Here is a 17,124-nt window from a genome sequence, read left to right as displayed (position 1 = left end):
TAGTTTTGTTGTGAAAGTAGTGCGACATTTTTATGTGTTGTCAAATTTCAGTTGTTCTTTGCTTGAGTTTGTATTCATAAGTGCTTCCAATCCTAATGTTTGTTTCCCCAAATTACAGTCTCTGTCAGGGTGAGATATTAGAGTATATTTTTAAGTAAAAGGTGACAAATAGTAATAATTTGATTTTTTCCAGTGGCTTTCATGACAAATAAATGTGAGGGTGACTAGGGTGGACCTGTAGTTATTTAGTCTTGGAGAAAATTGATCACAAACTTAGCACCTCACTTACTCAAAACTTTTTCTCTTAAGGCTTTGCCATCAATTTGACCCATCTTCCTTTATCCACAGGGTAATTGTTCTACGTTGTTTCTGTTTCCAGGATAAATGTTGCCCTTGCCAAAGCTTTTTTTCTTTACCATGTAAAATACATTTTTAACATGGAATTAGAGAAACAGACACATGTGGGATATTTAGGCATCTTATTTGAAAAAGATGGTTATGTTTTTCTTAGATGAGATTTGGGGTAAAAATAAAGCTAAACTCCAGATTCCTGTCCATTCAGAGTAATTTTTTGTTAAAAAAAAAAAAAGGCCTCTATGGTGCTTTCATTTTCTAGATAGCCAAAAGTAGTGCTGAATCTACCATATTATTTCTGACAATATGTACCCTAGAAAACTGCTATCATCACATGTCCATGGTCAAATCAGAGTGGTTCTCCAAAATGGTTCCTTGGCTGGCAGCTTCAGTATCACCTGAGACACTTGTTCAAAGGACAAATTCCTGAGCCTCTCCTAGACCTAGTAAATCAGGATCTTCAGGGTGAAATCCAGGAATTTGTTATTTTTAGTAACCCTTTGAGATAATTTTGATGTTTTATTAGGTCTGAGATGTCACAATTCACATTTGCAAATTTAAGGCCCTGAAAAGTCTTTCTTTCTTTATTTTTATTTATTTCGATATTTCTCATTTCTCCACTAATATCTGTTAACATCCCATAGAACTGATGTTTCTTGAACTACACCTTGGGAGATGCTTTTCTATTGTGCACATAAAGTTTTGAATTACCTTTTCAGTAGATTAGGTTCAGGGATACAGAGAGGATATTTCTTTCTAAATCTTTGAATTTTTATTTCCCTCTTTTCTGTACATTTTTGTGCATAATCTCCTTTATAAGCTTTGTATGAGTGATACCATATATACCACTGTCCCTCTGTATTTGTGGGGGATTGGTTTCAGGACCCCTGTGGATACCAAAATCCGTGGTTGTTCGAATCCCTTATGTAAAATGGCATAGAATTTGTATATAACCTACGCATGTCCTCTTATATACTTTAAATCATCTCTAGATTACTTGTAATATGTAATAACATGTAAATGCTATATAGATCGTTGGTAGCATGTGGCAAGTTTAGATTTTCTTTGTGGAACTTTCTGGATTTTTTTCGAATATCTTTGATCCGTGTTGGTTGAATCTGTGGATACGTACGGCCAACTGTACATTGTTAGATTCTGATGTGATCCAGGATGACTCCTATTTATATTCTGATGCAGTCAGTGCATAAGACTTTGTCAGTGAGAGAAATGGTTCAAACAGTATTCTATCATCCTGTAAATTCTCTCTGGAAATCTTGAGTTCAGTGTTCTGTAGGGAGGCAAGGAGCCTCTGTTAGGAGCTGCAAGAATTTGAAACTAATTTAAAACACAAAACTTAGGAATTTGAATGGAACATAAGCTCAGTGAGAGCAACGTAGAGTTATAATATAGGATGGCTGTTCCCAGTGCCAGTTCGACATTGGACTCCACTGAGAGAGCAGAGGACCTAGATGAGGCTGCTGAACTCTCTGCTCTTTGGTTTGGTCACACCCGCCTTAGACAACACTCTTCAAGAGAAACATAGGCAGCTGGAAGTCATTTGGAGTGGAATAACTAGATGGGTTTGTGAACTAGAAATCGTGTCACATGAGGTGTGGCAAAGGGCTTGGTGAAGTTACGTGTGCAAAACATGTGGCGTAAAAGGGACATTAATATCCTCTCTATCTATCTGAAGGCCTCATGCCAAAAAAAAGGATTAGATACATTCTGTGTAGCTTCAGAGTGTAGAAAGAAGAGAAAGGGGTGAAAATTGAATAGAAAAAAAAATCACCTTCATATAACAAAACTTGCAAATAGGGCTGTCTATATGTCCAACATGCTCAAAGCCTTTAGCCTTAGGAGAAGTATAGGTGGCTTGGTAAGGATGCTTTCAAGAAAGTCAGACATCCAAGTGTGGTTGCACTAGGTAGTCTTGAAATTGTCATAGAAACTAGAAATTCCTATCATTAGATTCTAAAACCAAAGGTTATGGAGGGGAAGAACTGTATATGCTCCTCAAAATGATAAGCTAGAATGGTAGGGAGGAAGGGGTTGGGAAGTAGTAGTAACAAGAAGGGCTTCCTTTAAGCTATCTGGTTAGATATCTTCCCTCCTAGCAGGATAACTCTTGAACCCATAGATCTGTGTCTGTACCACATTCAAAGTATCTCAGTAGTATGCTAGGGTAAGATGATTTCCTTATTTTCCTTCAGGAGGTTCCATAGTTGAATCTGGTTGATTCATGGGCACTGGGATGAATTCTTTCCTCCTTCCTTCTCTCCTACCATTCTTTCATTTGCAAATATCTGAAAAAAAACCCTGTGTGGTCAACAAGGTAGGCGTGGTCTCTAATATCACAGTTTATCATCATTATGAAAAAAGAAAAAAATTAAATACTTAGTAACAACAGAATTTGCTGTAGTAGGCACATAGCTGCTCTCCTTAACTAGTTTGCAGTCATTTGGTTAAAGAACCAGGAGGCTTCATAAAGTGAGAAGCATCACAGTGGTCAAGTACTATGGGGCTGCGAAAGAGCGAGGCTCTGAATTTGCCACAAGGCATCAGAGAAGACGTCTCAAGTTGTTGATGGATGAATAGGAGTTTATTAGGCAAATACAATGGAAGAATATTGCCATCAAAGAAATGTCAAACACAAAGGCATGGGGGCAAGTCATAATAGATCTTGTTTGGGGACTGGTAAGATGTTCAACTTGATGGCTGTTTTACGTGCACAGGGGAGCACGTAAGAGATAAAGATGGAGAACTTATGATCCATATTGCACAGGCCCAGTGAGCCAAGCCAGGATTCTATAACCAGCAATGAGCCTGTGGAGAAGGCTTTCATACAAGAGAGTGACAAGGTAAATATTTGGTTTGTTTCTGGAGTTATTATTAAAATACAGTCTAGGAAGCCTTTGGGTTGTGAGAGGCTATTATAAAGAGACAATTTAGGAAATTATTACAACAGTCCAAATGAACATCTTATCCAAGATAGAAGCTCTATTAATGGAGACACGGTATGGAATTGGGATAGAATTATTGGCACCTGGTATGAATTAGATATGAACGGCTAAGGAATGATAGGATTTAACAATGACCACAGGTTTTCTAGACTGGTAACTACCTACCTAATGATACTCTTGCCTGAGAGAGGTTGAAAGGGATATCCTCTTACATAGCCAAGTCCGTAAGAGGTAAGCAGTTGGAAACCAGCGTCTGATCCTCTACAGCAAGATCAAGGTAAGGGGTAAAAATAGGGCTGGGGATTACTGATCACTAGCGTGTAGATGAATGGTAGTTCAAATCAAGCAGTGAGTTGCAGACCGATGGAAATGATATGGAACAAAGAGAGAAAAGGGTTGAGGAGAGGCAACCCTGTATATATCATCACTTTAAGATGCAAGTAGAAAATGAGAAAGGAGTAGACAGAAAGATAAGAGGAAACCACAGGATTTGATTTTGCTTAAGGAAGGAGTATCAAGGTGACTGAGGATATAAATCCTTCAGTAGGGTAACCACTGAAGAGATGTCATGGGTTTTGTCAATTAAAACAATTGCAGTAAAAATTTAGGTGCAGAAGACAAACCGAAAGAGTGATAGAAGTGTCTGGATGTTTGCGGTAAAGGATGGATGGGAGATGAGAAGGTAGTGTTACAGGAAAATTTTGTATTTAATATTGTTTAGAGTATGTTTATATTTCTGAGATTCATGGGGTCAAGCATTGGTCAATGATATGCTCTTTAGCAATCAACTTTTTAAAAATCAATATCTAGTGGTCATGTCTGCATTAGGAAAGGATAAGCTTTCATTATTATTAATGGCTATATGCCATTCCATACTGTGGATGTATCATAATTGACCATTTTTTTTTGTCATTGAGTATTTTGATTATACCTAGAAGCTTGCATTTCTAATGAAAATACCAAGGGAAGTGTGTTTTAATTAGAAAAGGCCTAATCCAGTTTGATTTTAGCTTAAATTTATTGAATTTTTGGTAGGTATTAAGTGCTATGTATTGTGCTACTCTGCTTATATCATCAGTTAATACTTACAATATGTACCTGTGAGACAGGTGCTCTGATTGCATGCCTTACAATTGAGTAAACTAAGACTTCTTAGAAAACTCACATAACTGACTGACATTCACATGGCTACTTAAGTGAGAGCTGAATTTGAACCCAGGATGTTAGATTATAAATACTTGCCAAGAAATGATGAGGACGTTTTAAAAGACAATGGTAATAAAAGGAAAGAATTTATATTTGGAGTGAACAGGATTAGGGTTCTGATGGAATTGGAGGGTAAAATAGAGATCAGTTCTGAACACCAGGATGGGGCTCAGGAAATACCTGGGTATTCTCTGCACCAGGTGCCAAGCCTCCCTGTTCCCCATGCCCCCAGTGATGTTTTGTGGAAAAGCGTGCAAAGGACCCCTTGGTGTAGAGAGCTGGGGGTGGGGGATGAAGATAGACTGCTTAATTTTTGATCCATCCATTCTGTGGGCTACAATATATGTGTTTGCTGTGTGCATCTTATTAGCCATATATTCTCTTAGGAAAAATTAGAAAGTTTGGTGGATCCTTTAAAATGTGACTTCTTTCCTCCTGAGAGGGGAAAAGAAATAAACATAATGGTGATTCTGTCAATATAAAAATCAACTGTTGCAAAGTTATTTTCCAATTTAATGATCCAATACCAGTGTATGTAGGCAAGGCCATCGCCCAGGCTGTGTACTGTGTAGTTCTGGGACCACCATTCACATCATATACACAAAAGCCTCACTACTGACTATGACCCTTAGTAGCCCCAGTGAACCTATAACTGTTTCAGGCATGGATTTCAGGACAGGGGCATCTTCTGCAGGAGAGGTGAGGCATTCAAGGGATGTCAGCCTTGCAGCTGCACAACTATGAGGTGTAGGCACTGGGCCTGAGTCAAGGCGTTTATTTGACTTTATTCTTCTTTGACTCTTATTAATAAGGGGAGGAACAGGAGGGCAAGGGGTCAAGATTGAGAACTGTGCTATTTGTGACAGGCTAAGTAAAAATCCAAGAACTTTAGGTCACTATGTGAAATCTTTCCTGAATATAGTACTTGTGACTAAGCACTAATTTGTTTCCTGCTTTAAAAGCTTTCTTTAGGCATTATTGTTCTCACTTCATGATTCCCTAATATTAAAAATATGAGTGGATATTTACTTTTACTTTTCCAGTTTAGAGACCAGATAGAATATTCATATTTTACTTCATCAAAGTTAACGAAACAGAAAATGGTAACAAATATCATCTTTGTAACTCATAAAATTAACTAGTGGAATGACTTTCCCTTAGGTGCCAGATTTATGAATGGAGTGCTTTAATTATTTGCATGCCCTTAGCAGAAGGGTTTAAGTTTTTTTTTATTCTGTAAATAAAGCTTATATAATTGTTATATGAAATTGTGGTATTGCTTTTGCATACTCCATAGTAATGCCACTTTACTTAACCTCACAGGTGTCAAAACAAAGCAATCAGATCAAACCTTGTATGTGGAAGATCTTTAGGATTTATATTTGTATTCACTGTGAGCACATTATGGTGAACTACAGATAGGTATATGTTATATAACTGACATTGAGTAATACATATCATTACTAATAACTATTACTTATAAACTGAAGGATGGTTTTTATCCATAACTAGTTTTGGATATTACAATAAATGAAATTTTGTGAGTTGGATGAATATAAACATAAGTACCCACACTTTTGTATATAAGTGATACAGAACTAAAATTATTATTCAAATGAAGTCTTGGGAGAATAAAAATATTCTATAAGAAATGCCTTAAAGGGAGATAATGGTGGAAGTGTGGTATCCCAGTGTTAGTTTTGGATTTGTCTATGTTGCATGAACCCTCCTATATCTGTTATTGACTCTGCATTATTTCTGGGTATTAAGACATTTTTGTATTACTCTTATGGCATTCAAACCCCATAAATGAAAGAGAATACCATGTGCAGACCCTTTGAGGAAGACCAAGAGAGACTCACCAAGACCATTTCAGTATTACAGTATAGCACCTGAGGGTCTCTGCCTGGGAGTGCACAGAAAAGGCTGGGCAGAGAAGTCGCACGACTGCCTGTCTTCCTCAGCATAATTAGGGAAATAATTGTTCTTGAAAGGATTATTTTTTGGTAGAACAACTCTCTTGTAGAAGACGGATATGGCCATCACCTTAGCAGACTAGTTTAACTAAAGTATGTATTTTCTTAAAATGGTGAAAAAGAGGGGGAACTCAAATGTAGCTATTTTTCTATTTGATAAGCCAAGTCGTCAGAGGTTTGTGTGCGTTAATATGGACGATGCCACCGATCTCAGTGAAATGTCAGATTTCGATCATGTGGTTTTTCTTTCTCATAACACCTTCAACCATGGAATAGAGAGTAAAAGTGAAAGAAGAGCCTAGATTTAAAAGAGGATGTTATGGATGAGATGTAGAATAAAATAAAATTAGGATTTACATTTAAATATCTATGTTTCCATTTTTAGTCATATTTTGAAGATCGCTTAAGAGCATACCCTGGAATCATGGTTGGTCTACATACTATTTTGGCCCTGCAGAATTCTTGTTAGACAAATGAGAACGTATAGATTCTCTCCCAGAAATATTTAAAAATTTGGGTTAGTGTAGTAAGGAAAACAAAATGAAAATATCTTGTGACGTTTTGTATCTTTGTTATCATTTAAGTATTTCTAGCCACAGCACTGCTTCAGTATCTGAGACCCACTCAATTGTAGAAGACTAAGAAGATCCTTTAGAGAAAGTAGACATATAGGCAAAAGAGCTACTTACCACTGTGTTGGAGTGGGGCTGGAGAATGCCAAATCTGTTATTAGCATCTTCTGTCATCTCATTCAGCAAGAGACAATAAAAGGTAGACTAGTGCAATTCAAACATCTGGACAAAGAAAAGTGAATAATACCTAAAACAGCTCAAAAACTGACTAATACAAACATAAAAATTATTACATAAGATGCTGCCTAGCCAAGTCAACATTCATTTTACATTTGATGGCAGTGTTTTCAAAAGACTTCTGTGAGAGCTAATATGTTAAGTGTATTTTCTGTCTTATTGATGAATTGGAATTTTACCCTTATTTATTATTTTATTGGAACTTACAAGTATCAAAGAAATGATCATCTCTAGGAAAATGATCATTATTTTATTGGAACTTACAAGTATCAAAGAAACGATCATCTCTTACTCCTTATGGCCCTTGTTGGCAAAGTGGTATCCTGCCGGACATCAGTGCTAAAATAAAATAAAATTCAACTAATAGAGGCATTCTCTAGCTGTAATAGAGGAAAGAGAAAAAGGTTAGTGACCCTGCAATTTCCCAATGATCCAGAATGGTAAGAAAATGTAAAACTAAATATAGAAAAAGAGAAAGTTAGTGAATATATTTGCATATGCAGATTAGCTTAATTGATACTGCTTGCCTCTACAGGGATTTTTCATTACAAACTGGAGTGCTACATTGTTCAGCTCATATTGAGTAATTTAGTAACTAATGAGACCAGTTTGCACTAATTTGCATATGATAAATGAGCTTAATTGCAGTAAATAACTTGGAGGCATAATTACTTAATTTTCCTGTGTTGCACGGCTTTTAAGTTCACGTATGAACAACTCAAGATAATTTTGCATATTTAAATTAGTTGCTTTTAAATTTTCTTGAACAACAACAAAAAAAAGGAACACACCTTATCAATTGAGCTGTAAAACAATTGGATGTAAGGCTTAGAGTATTTTTATTTAAAAAAAAAAGGAAAGCAAAGAAAAGCAGAAATTTGTCCATTGTTCTCTCTAATATCTTTACCTCAGATAAGATGTCAGCATTGACATTAGGAAAATGTTTTTCATGTTGGAAGTTAATTCACAACTTCTATTAGTAACTGACCTGGGTGTAAACCGAAGTGTATATATGAGTGAATCATAACTTTTGAAATAGGGTTTATTAAAAAGATGTGTTTTGTCCCTTATCTAATTTGGCAAACCAATATCAGAGGAGTCAATTGGATCTGCCATCTGCAATGTGCCTATCTTCTAAGTTGCTGGGCTTGGATGAAGCAGACATCACTCTGACCTTAGCATGTATTTTCTATCTAGATTAATGTTTTCGTCCTTATGAAATTGGTTTCATTGGCGACTCTCGGTGTGGTTTGCCAAGAATTATCTCACTGGTCTTCACATGAACTCAAGAATGTATGTTTTATCAAATCTCCATTTGCAAAATTGAAAAACTAAAGCACACAGAGGGTGATGACTAAACCATTATTTCATAATACTATATTGCCTTAGAATTTCACTTTGAGGGGGAAAAAGTATAAGTTATTCAAAATTAACTTCTTAAGTCATATAACATCATATTCATGATTATGAGAAAATATTTTATGGTTGTGAAAATTTTAAAGCTGTCATTTAAAAAGTCATTGATTCTTTCACGCATTGTATAAAAAACAGAAGGGGATGTTAGGGTTATTCATTTGCCACAATCTGGAAAAATAACTCCTGAAACTTTTCTTGAAAAGGCTCAAGTCCATTAAATTCGGTATAAGCATCCTATATCTTTAAGAGATGGGCCAAAGCAAGTGCTAATAGTAGTATATCTCAAGTGGAAAATTTGGGTCCTTCATGTAATAGGTGCTCAAGAAGTAACTGATGAATAAATGAATGAACAAATAAATTCTTACCAAAGTCACATTTAATCCCAGAACTAGGGCCTCCTCTCACCTCTGTGTTCCCAGCCCCGTCTTTGTCCATATTTTCTAGGTGTGTGACAGAGTATGGCAGATTCTTTTCGTGCATGCATTTTGGCATCCAACCAACTTGAGCTCACATCCTGATGTGTCCACTTATTAATTATGAAAACTAAGACAGTCTCTTGCCCTCTCTAAGCCTCAGTTTCTTCATCTTTAAAATGGAGAAAACAGTAGTAGAAGTTTTCCCGACAGGCATGTTGTGAGGATTGAAGGAGATAGTATAGTTAAACATGCTTAGTATAGAACCTGGCATGTAGAACGTGTTTAATAAACATCTGCTAGTATTTCTATGTGTTCTGTAGTCCAAAATAATGGCCAGGTTTTAAAGAAAAATGTTCATGCTTATCGGTAGCATTACCACACAGGAATTAAGGATCATTATCAATAAAACCCTCTTAGGTTTAAAGCAAGATAAATAATTTTCATTGAACACAACCTAAACTATCTGTTTACATAAGTGGTATTTATATTTGGTAGTGTATACTGGTTTACAGTAAAATTTTAAAATTTGGTAGTAAGAATATATTTTCACCTTGGGAATGAAAATCCTTCTATAACAACTGAAGGAGTTGTCAGAATAATCTCATTAGCAATCTAGAAGCAACTAGAAAAAGTAGAGTTTGTAAAGTGACTCCGGATACTACATTTCTTTTAGACCAAAATGTGATATGCCATTACCCTTCTCATCATACTGTACAGTCTCCTCGATTTGCTTAGGAAAATGGGAATAAGCAGCCAATCAGAAGTCCAGAAGAGCTAGAAGATAGAAGCAGCCATCGATATGGCTATAAATTATGCTGAAGAGACATTGACGTGCATATATGATTCTCCTCATGCACATTGCACAAAGTCCATCATCTGTCATGCCAGAAAGGGCTCCTTTCCACATCAAGAGCAGAAGGGAGGCCTTCCCAGGAGAATTTTCATGATGGTGTGTTGTATATATGTGGCAAGTACAGATCCCTTTGGGTTTTCATGTACCTTACTAAGTTGCATGGTAAATACATGTCATCAGTCACAGAGAAGTAGTGTGAGAGGTGTGGGTAAGGAGAAGAGGTTTGAGGTAACTGTTACTGTGGAGGAAACTGTGGTTTTGGTCACATGACTGCAGCTAGTACTAATTATAACTGGGGACTTCCTAGTCACAATTAGGTAGCCAGGATCTAGGAAAATGAGACAATAAGTTTAAAAATCCTAAGCTTCAGTTTAGTAAATATTTACTGAGTACCTAGTTTGCATCAGAGACTAGGGAAAGTATCAAGATACAAAGGTGAGTCATGGTTTTGCCTCTCAGCATTCCCACTGTGAACAGAGAAGACCAAAAACAAAACAGACCAGCATAATTCAGTGTAACATAGACTAGTGGCTTTGAATCCCTGCTCTTAGTTACGTAGACTTGGGCAGTTTATTTAAACTCTCTAAGCCTGAGTTTCCTCAACCCCAAATGGAGATAGTAGCAGTTCTTACCTCAGAGACGGCTGTGAGAATTACGGATGGGGTACTCGCACGGTGCCTGGCACATAGTGAGTGCTCTGCAAAAGTTGGCCGTCGCTGCATCCTGGAAGTACCAGGAGAGAATCAGGTCACCCAGCTTGGGGCTGGTCAATGAGCACTTTCTGTGGCTACAAACTTAAAATTACACAGTTCACCCACCACACACACACCCCTTTTAAGTTTGGTTTTGATGTGGGTCTCAGTAGGGGTAGTTTGAGGGTCCTAGCCTCACACATACATTCTCCTAGTGTGGTCCCGTACAGTAACACTGCGGCAGGGGAGGAAAATAGGGCAGCAATATCATTGTGGTTGGGCAGCTTGTGTTTGGGACCTGCTGATAGGAAGATTGTTTGCAAGGTATGGGAACGTATCTTTAATTCTTTCTCAAGTGGTAAGGGTGGCCAAATTATTTGGAGATTAAAGGGGAACAGAAAGATACTTTCAATTTTAAAAGTGGATGGAGGTCTTAGAAAATCTTAGGGTTACATGTCAAATATGAATATGAATAATTCCCTGATGATAAAGATATTTGCAAATCTGGGACAGATTCTTGTTCTTTTGGCTTTAGAATAGTCCTTGGTGTAGTAAACATTATATTCTTGTCACCAGCATCAGCTAGGAATGACATAGAATAGAGTGACACCAGCTGATTATCGTTTATTAGGGACCCAAAACTCAGTCAGTACGGCTAAGGTTGCTTTCTCATCTGAATCTCCAGAACTTCATAAGTCTTTTGGGTTTGAGGAAAGTTTGGGGGTGGGAGCTCGGTGGGTAATGTGCCTTGTTTCCCAAACTAAGCTGATGGCAGACATCTGTGAGCATCCAGGAACAGCAGTATTCTACAAAACACACTTGGGGAAAGTCTGGCTTAGAAGAATTGAATCCAAATTAGTTTAAGGTATTTTTTTAAATCTCTAAATAAAATAAGAGCTAAATTGAATGCATAATTGAACAATTTTTTTAACATCTTTATTGGAGTATAATTGCTTTACAATGGTGTGTTAGTTTCTGCTTTATAACAAAGTGAATCAGTTATACATATACATATGTTCCCATATCTCTTCCCTCTTGCGTCTCCCTCCCTCCCACCCTCCCTATCCCACCCCTCTAGGTGGTCACAAACCACCGAGCTGATCTCCCTTTGCTATGCGGCTGCTTCCCACTAGCTATCTATTTCATGTTTGGTAGTGTATATATGTCCATGCCGCTCTCTCACTTTGTCACAGCTTACCCTTCCCCCTCCCCATATCCTCAAGTCCATTCTCTAGTAAGTCTGTGTCTTTATTCCCGTCTTAACCCTAGGTTCTTCATGACCCTTTTTTCTTTTTTTCTTTTTTTTCTTCTTTTTATCTTTTTCTTATTTTTTCTTAGATTCCATATATATGTGCTAGCATACGGTATTTGTTTTTCTCTTTCTGACTTACTTCACTCTGTATGACGGACTCTAGGTCTGTCAATTTTTATATGATACAATTTTTATATGATAATGTCACATCTGTAATCTACTTCACTAGCTTTTTTTCCAGAGAATTTTATTTTATTATCTTAATTTTTATTTTATATTGGATTATGCAGCTGATTTACAATGTTGTGTCAGTTTCAGGTGTACACCAAAGTGATTCAGTTACATATATACATATATCTATTCTTTTTCCGATTCTTTTCCAATATAGGTTATTACAGAGTATTGAGTGGAGTTCCCTGTGCCATACAGTAGGTCCTTGTTGATTCCACTAGCTTTTTTAAAACAAAGATTATTACAGAAGAATCTTCCATATGTAATTGTCCCTCTTTGTGTGTGTTTGTGCACATGTGCTCATGTGTGTGGTCAAATTTTAAAAAAGACTTTTTTTTTTAACTGTGCAAAGTAAAGAAACAAAGAAAAAAAAAGAAGGAATATGTTGAAAGGTCAAAAAATACAGGCAAGCAACATCAAGAAAATAAAAATCAAATATTTCTCCGTCATCAGAGGTTCTGTTTCATTTGATTAGCTGTAAGTCAACCAAAATGGGAATGTGATCCTACCAGGCTCCATCCTCTCTCAGCTGCAGGCAGGTGCCTGTGAGCCAGCCCAGGAGCTGGGTCACATGTTCCCTGATCACCAAGATTCCAGCTGTTTTTATTAATGTCTGGTAGCACCTTATGAATATCACTTCCCGGATACTTGCCAACTCAGGATCTGATGATTTAGGACTGCAAGGTAAGGAATTCATGTGACAGTGTTATTTTGTGATGGCAGAATAGAACTCTGCCTAAGAAAAGAAAAAGTCATACCGTTTGCTTTATCTCTGTTGGGAAAAATAAACATTAGGGTAAATTAGTTGAAAATATTATAAACATGTATTATTCTGGTTGAATAAAATATGTAACTGATGGTTGGATAGCCCACAGAGAAGAGCCTAGTCAAATTCCCATGAGGCCAGATAACTGCTACAGGAATTGTCAGGTCAGAGCAGCTGTTTTCCTCATTTCTAAAGATATAAAAAATGCAGGTGACCTTTTAGGCCACCAGAAAAATGCCCTCTGAAATAATCCACTCTCATACTTCATTTTAGGGTGATACAGTGTTTTGGTAAATTTAGTCTGTTATAGAGATTAGACCAAGGGTAGAATTGACCTAAAGAAACCAAAAATTCTTTTTTTGAAAGTAGGAAGCCTGTGAGTTCTACATAAATACAAAGGCCAATGATAATATCAATGACTTCTTTAATTGCATCTTTAATCCATAAGGATAGTTCAATGACATTTTAAATTATACTTTTAGAATTGTAGTCACACAGAAGATAAAACTCAGTAACTATTTAATAATGCATAATAAGATCAACTGTATCCTCTCTTGAGATCACATTTAGGTGGACTGAATGTAAAAGTCCAATCCAGAATTTAGACAGCATTTAATCTTCTGGAAGGCATTGTTGGGTCTTTCTAAATATAAGATACCCTGGCCTGGTTCTTTGAGTTGGTACCAGTTATCTCTGCTGAATGATTAGTTGCACTAGATTCTCAGCTAAGCTGTGTTATTTTTTTGCAAGGAATTGGATTGTTGCAGATCAAACTGTTCTCTGTACTAGAAGGTTACTGATCAGTTTGGGGAATTTATGCTACAGATTGTTTACTAATTGGTAATCATTTAACCTGGTTTTACTTGAAGACTACAGTATAGTTAGGTTGTTTTTAGTGGGGAACAATTTCACACCAAAATAGAACAGTCCCTTCTCAGGACACATTTTCTACTAAAATTGGCAGGATACCTCAGTCACTACTGCTCATTGTGACTTCACTGTTAAGTATCTGAAGGATTCCATTTGAAAAATGGAACTTATGTATAGGGAAGACTCATTCTGCTAAGAACATATGAAAGTAAGGAACTTCCAGATTCTCTAAAATTGAAAGATTAAAGATGTATACAAGCAGAAAGTCAGCTGATCCTTGTTCCCTGGGTACAGATTTAAAATACAGAACTATGCAAAAGTTTGGGGAATAATAACATTGTATTAGCACACATTTGTTGAGACTTAATCTATATCAGGCACTCACTGAGTGAGCTGCTCACACGCATGATCTCGATTGGTTCTCTCACCCATCTTTTGAATTAGATACTGTTATTATTTCCATTTGAAGGATGAAGAAACTGAAGTTCAGAGTGGGGAACTGACTTGCTTAAGGACCTGCAGCTGTTATTAGCTGGCACAGCTGGGAATGGAACCCAGAAGCGGAAGTGGGAAAGAGACAGAGAAAGGAATTATAAGGGAAATATTAGGTAAAATTGTTTTACAGTTGAACTTTTTCAAGTGGCATACTTTAAGCTATGGTTTGAATGGAAACTAGAGGACATGCACTTTTGTTTAATAAAGAAATATTTGCCCTGAGCAGAAGACAACATTTTAAAGCTTGTCATTTCATTTCTGGGAAAGTATTTGAGGAAAATGACATGGCTCAGCCCTGTTTGCTAACCATTTTGTTGTCTCCTGCTGAGACTTGCCATTTCCATAGCCAGTGGGCTGAATTGAATCAGACAGAAGCAATAGGTCATTAACAGAAATGGAGACTTGGGGCAGCCTGCAGAGGCTGAAAGAGAGGCGAAATCATTTTGGGCCACATCAACAAATCTGTGTCTAATAGCATCTCATGCAACTATGTTTGGAGAGGTTAGCCTGATTTTCAGAGAAACTTGAGAAGCTTTAAAAAGCACAAAGTAATTTTTCCCCAAAGCGTGCCATGCTTAACATGAAAATATGAGTAGGAGAGGGTGCTCTACTTGTTTCCACATGCTGCATTTCCCCCTTTAGTCACACTCATTGAAAATAACTGTTTAGAATCCATTTAGTTAAAAAAAAAAAAATCCAGGTTTTTTTTTTTTTTTACCAATATCTGCATTAACCTTGAGATCTTTAACTTGTAGCATTCATCGAAATGGAGATTATATTATTTATTCTGATGAATATCTTAATTATTTGTGTTTTCTCAATCCTTGGAGATTCTTCTGGATTATTGAAATTGGGGTTGGGAGGAGAGGTTTTGCCACCGATATGACTGCCCATCATTTTTGGTATTGGTGAGGCTATTCATCTTAGAAAATATGTATAACTAGCCTCCTCTGAAATGTAGACCAATTTAGCAGGGGCAGGAAAAATACAGACCCTGACTATTGACATTGAACAAGTATTCAATGACAGCTTGCTATAATAAGACACACTAAATACAGATTTGGGGAATATTTAGATGTTGTTCCTTCTCTCAAAGAATTTCTAATGAATTTTTGTATCCTAATCTGGAATGATAGGTACAGGTCTAGAGGCAGGATCCTAAATTCCAATGATTGCATTTACAATTGATTAAAACTTAGGGAATGCAATACCATTTTCAGGGCCAGCTATCATTCATATGCTTAAAAATTCCCCCATTTAGATATACATGAACAAACCCATGTGTGGTTTTAGGAGAGAAAACTCCAAAATGATTGCATGTGTGTCTTATGTCTCCTACTAGATCATAAACTCAAAGATGGGAATCATGTCTTGTTCATCTTTGTGTCTTCTGCTCTGAGTCGGTACTTGTAATACATTTGTAGAAGGACTTAAATTTGTGTAAAGAATTCATGTAACTTCTAACAGATTGATCATTAATTGCCTCTTATGTTTTGGACAGCGTTATTAAGAAGTCAGCGATACTAAATGATTCCAAGATGTATTCTTATCACTTGCAGGCATTTACATGCTGGGCTCCTGGTAGGGTTAATGCATTACGTACCCAAGTCCCCGTCCACCAATGTGAGAACGTCCTTCTCAGCCAAGAGGTCATTAAAGAAAACACAGTCCCATCATAATGTCATTTTCCCCTTAATCTTCTGATTACTTACATTTGGTTTGGTCCTAATTAGGAATACCTTTAATTGCTTTATCACAGTGATGATTAACTGTGCCCAAGTCAAACCCCTTTGAAAGAGAGGACAAATCCTTCTAAAGGCTTGTGCATGATTGCACTTAGGAAGAATATTAAACAAAGGAATAGAAGTGTTCCAACTTCGTGAGGGCTGGTCGGCCCTTCTACATTCCTAAAATACTCAGGGGTGATTTTTATTCCCGGGTTTTTGAGAACTGGAAAAACTTAACCTTCTGGTTTTTTTCCCAATATGTTGTAATCTGCTGCCTTATTTACATGAATCATTCTTCCAGAAGACAATATTAGGAGTAAAATACATGCCAGCTGTTCTCTAGAGTGTTAAAAAAAAAAAACCCCAAAAGCAAAATAAACTTTGAGATCGGCATGCTATCACTGAAGGAGTAAATGGCCGTTTGTCTTCATTTTCCATTTATGTGTGTAAAATAGCAATGATTGAGATTTTTCATATTTTATAAATTAGGTTTAAAATGCCAAATACAAGTTATTTCTTGCTGAAATGCTTGGTGGCAATCAGGTTCATTTTAAGCGATGTGTAATAGTTGATAAAAGTGGCTCAGTTTCACTTTTAAATGAAAGCACCAACCTTAGGATACTCAAAGAATTAAAACCTTGAGATTGTGTATTTTAAGTCTGCATTCTGATTCAATCTTTTATAAAATGGACAGACTTTGAGATTTTAATTTATTTTGAGATCAAATTATTTCAATTTAAAGTCAGCACACAGTATTATTTTAAAGTTTCTGTGTCTTTTAAAACAATCTCATGATACAATATTTACTTAAATCTTACATTTTACGTCCTTCACAGAAATATCAGGTGTATGTATTACATTGGCATCTATCGCCCAGCAATTTAATGGATGGAGTTCATATCAGTCAAACAAAGCTCATTTCTCCACGTTCTTTCTCACTGAGGTGTGGGCCACGCACTGGAGGTCAGGATGGAGGGTCTGTTCATCCCTCGCTGAGGGAGTAGGTTTGGCCTGAGCAATAGGAAGGGTCTCTGCTTCGGGGAAGCTAGCACAGATGAGCGGGAGGACACGTCACTGTCAATTTATTATCAAGCTATTCTT

At 36.8% G+C, this 17,124-nt stretch overlaps 1 protein-coding gene across 2 annotated transcripts in view; it reads left to right on the top strand.

Moving 5' to 3' along the window:
• NPAS3 (neuronal PAS domain protein 3) overlaps positions 1-17,124 on the top strand; it is an 855,298-nt gene that overhangs the window by 420,124 nt on the left and 418,050 nt on the right. The gene's annotated exons all lie outside the window — the stretch shown is intronic.

Source organism: Eschrichtius robustus, chromosome 1, assembly GCF_028021215.1.
Source record: "Eschrichtius robustus isolate mEscRob2 chromosome 1, mEscRob2.pri, whole genome shotgun sequence".
In the NCBI taxonomy this organism is placed as follows: Eukaryota; Metazoa; Chordata; class Mammalia; order Artiodactyla; family Eschrichtiidae; genus Eschrichtius; species Eschrichtius robustus.
The sequence above is the reverse complement of the archived record's forward strand: the minus strand, read 5'-3'. Positions and strand labels throughout refer to the sequence as shown.